At 42.9% G+C, this 3,330-nt stretch overlaps 1 protein-coding gene across 1 annotated transcript in view; it reads right to left on the reverse strand.

The window, feature by feature from the left end:
* Positions 1 to 361: 361 nt before the first annotated feature.
* Positions 362 to 3,330, reverse strand: part of LOC106571001 (protein phosphatase 1 regulatory subunit 14B) — a 54,118-nt gene continuing 51,149 nt past the window's right edge. The window contains exon 4 of the mRNA XM_045695492.2: positions 362 to 3,330. This exon is cut by the window's right edge and continues 2,041 nt beyond it. The gene's annotated coding sequence lies outside the window, so the exon portion shown is untranslated.

The raw sequence follows: 3,330 nt of genomic DNA on the forward strand, positions 1-3,330 counted from the left end.
AATGATCATGATGCTCCCCCAGGTCTTAAACAGAGGAATGATCATGATGCTCCCCCAGGTATTAAACAGAGGAATGATCATGATGCTCTCCAGGTATTAAACAGAGGAATGATCATGATGCTCCCCAGGTATTAAACAGAGGAATGATCATGATGCTCCCCAGGTATTAAACAGAGGAATGATCATGATGCTCCCCAGGTATTAAAGAGAGGAATGATCATGATGCTCCCCAGGTATTAAACAGAGGAATGATCATGATGCTCCCCAGGTATTAAACAGAGGAATGATCATGATGCTCCCCAGGTCTTACAGACTGGGATGATAATGAGAGAAAGAACCAGAGGCCAAAAGTATTTCTGTCTCTTTATTGTAACACCACACAATACAGTTTCAAATCAAACAGTCTTGGTGTGATATAGCAGTATATTCTTCATAATATTGTATAACAAAAGGAAAACTCTTTTTTTAAATAAAATAAAATGGTTCTGGGTCAACAAAATGTGTCCTGGATCTTGCTAGTAAAACATGCACACTGAAAGCTGGACAGCGGATATCAAGTCTATAATTTAGCCTTCCCTGTGGCTCAGTTGGTAGAGCATGGTGTTTACAATGCCAGGGTTTTGGGTTCGATTCCCATGGGGGGCCAGTAGGGAAAAAAAAATAAAAAATGTATGAAATGAAATGTATGCATTCACTACTGTAAGTCGCTCTGGATAAGGGCGTCTGCTAAATGACTAAAATGTGAATGTAATTTGGCTGGCTGGGCTGATAAGACAGTGGATATTTATAAATTGACTGGCTGGGCTGATGAGACAGTGGATATTTATAAATTGGCTGGCTGGGCTGATGAGACAGTGTGTCACGTCGTGTTTTTAGGTGGCAGGGAAGTCAGGCGCAGGAGAAACAAACTTGGTGTAACTGGAGTAGTTTAATAAAGTTAAAAACAAACTCCAAAAACCAAAGTACATAATAAAATAAACATGGGTACAATAACCTGTCGCGCACCAATCCAACAACACGAGCACATCACTAACAGTCACTGACAAGGACAGGAGGGGAAACAGAGGGTTAAATACACAACATGTAATGAATGGGATTGGAACCAGCTGTGTAGGAAGACAAGACAAAACCAATGGAAAATGAAAAATTGATCAATGATGGCTAGACGCCCGGTGACGTCGACCGCCGAGCACCACCCGAACAAGGAGGTGCATCGACTTCGGCAGAAGTCGTGACACAGTGGATATTTATAAATTGACTGGCTGGGCTGATGAGACAGTGGATATTTATAAATTGACTGGCTGATGAGACAGTGGATTGCGCACTCAGATGTAATAGTGAATAGGCATTTCAACGTCATAGCCTCAGCCGGTGGTACCTTAACCAATCAGCATCCAGGATTAGACCCACCCATATAAATCTACAATAAATAACACTAAAATCCTCCACTATAGAAATCTGAGTTTATTTCACAAAAGTATAAATTAGAAGTTATTCCTATAATAGTAATAGAATATAACGGAGAGATTGGTCAGTTACAAATGGAACATCCCCTTTCTTAAAGTTCTGTTCTGTCACACTGATTCTTCTATATGACCATGGGTTATGATGACATCACATGAACTATGACCCCTTTACAGACGTGAGTCCCGTGTGGCTCAGTTGGTAGAGCATGGCGCTGGCAACTCCAGGGTTGTGTGTTCAATTCCCACAGGGGGACCAGTACGGAGAGAAAGAAAGAGTATGAAACGTTTTGCACTCACTACTGTAAGTCGCTCTGGATAAGAGCGTCTGCTAAATGACTTAAAACGTGAATGAACCAGGAATTTTATAAAAATGTCACCTCAGAATTCTGACAATGTTGTGCTTGAGCTCTGCCACGAACCCCATACTGTGGATAAACTCTCAACAGGAAATGACATCATTATCTATCAACATGAAATAGCTGAGGAGGAAACGGTGGACGTGATGTGACCAGCTTAGGACCACCAATCATACAGGTACCCGTCAGGAAGAACTACAGTACCCATCAGGCTTTGTGTCAGTTGAGGACCGTTCTAGAACAGATGGTGAATTACTCTTCAGAACTCCAGTGTGTTTCTGAAGGGGCTGGATAGGTGTTTGCGTTATGGCGGTAGGAACCTGCCGTTGAGATCACTCCACAGCCAGCTTATGAAACGTCGTCAGTGGCGCTATCTAATCTAATTATATGTGTTAGCAACACATTGACGTCCGTTTTCATAAGCAACAAGGCAACGGCTCCACCAAGCCTCCAATGGATGTGTAGGTGCTTCTGGTATCCAGCTCCTATTAAAAAGGGACTAAGAGCTTTTCAGACTGAAGACCAGAACGTTCCCCTGGCGTGAGTTAGAACAGGGTGACTCAGAACTATGCATACTGTATATTCATCACAATGGCAAATAAACAACATATTATTTAAAAAAAAAGAAAAACACAAGGGGAAAAACAAAACTATGAAACTGTGTATATATTCTATAGCTCCCCCAAACTAGGGCATCGTCTGCATACATCCTAATAAAAACAGAGTTTTAATGCCCCTTGGGGATCTATTCAGAGTCAGTAGTTAGATCATGGCTGCTGGGTTACAGTGGAGAGAGGAGTCGATGTGGATACACCGTGCTGTGTTATGATGTGTTATGATGTATTATGTTGTGTTACGGCTGTAGTGTAGAGTTACGGCTGTAGTGTAGCGTTACGGCTGTAGTGTAGCGTTACGGCTGTAGTGTAGAGTTACGGCTGTCGTGTAGAGATACGGCTGTAGTGTAGAGATACGGCTGTAGTGTAGAGATACGGCTGTCGTGTAGATATACGGCTGTAGTGTAGAGTTATGGCTGTAGTGTAGAGTTACGGCTGTAGTGTAGAGATACGGCTGTAGTGTAGAGATACGGCTGTAGTGTAGAGATACGGCTGTAGTGTAGAGATACGGCTGTAGTGTAGAGTTATGGCTGTAGTGTAGAGTTACGGCTGTAGTGTAGAGTTACGGCTGTAGTGTAGAGATACGGCTGTAGTGTAGAGATACGGCTGTAGTGTAGAGATACGGCTGTAGTGTAGAGATACGGCTGTAGTGTAGTGTAGAGTTACGGCTGTAGTGTAGAGATACGGCTGTAGTGTAGAGATACGGCTGTAGTGTAGTGTAGAGTTACGGCTGTAGTGTAGAGATACGGCTGTAGTGTAGAGATACGGCTGTAGTGTAGAGATACGGCTGTAGTGTAGAGATACGGCTGTAGTGTAGAGTTATGGCTGTAGTGTAGAGTTACGGCTGTAGAGTAGAGATACGGCTGTAGTGTAGAGATACGGCTGTAGTGTAGA

Source organism: Salmo salar, chromosome 15 (assembly GCF_965601325.2).
Source record: "Salmo salar chromosome 15, fSalSal1, whole genome shotgun sequence".
In the NCBI taxonomy this organism is placed as follows: Eukaryota; Metazoa; Chordata; class Actinopteri; order Salmoniformes; family Salmonidae; genus Salmo; species Salmo salar.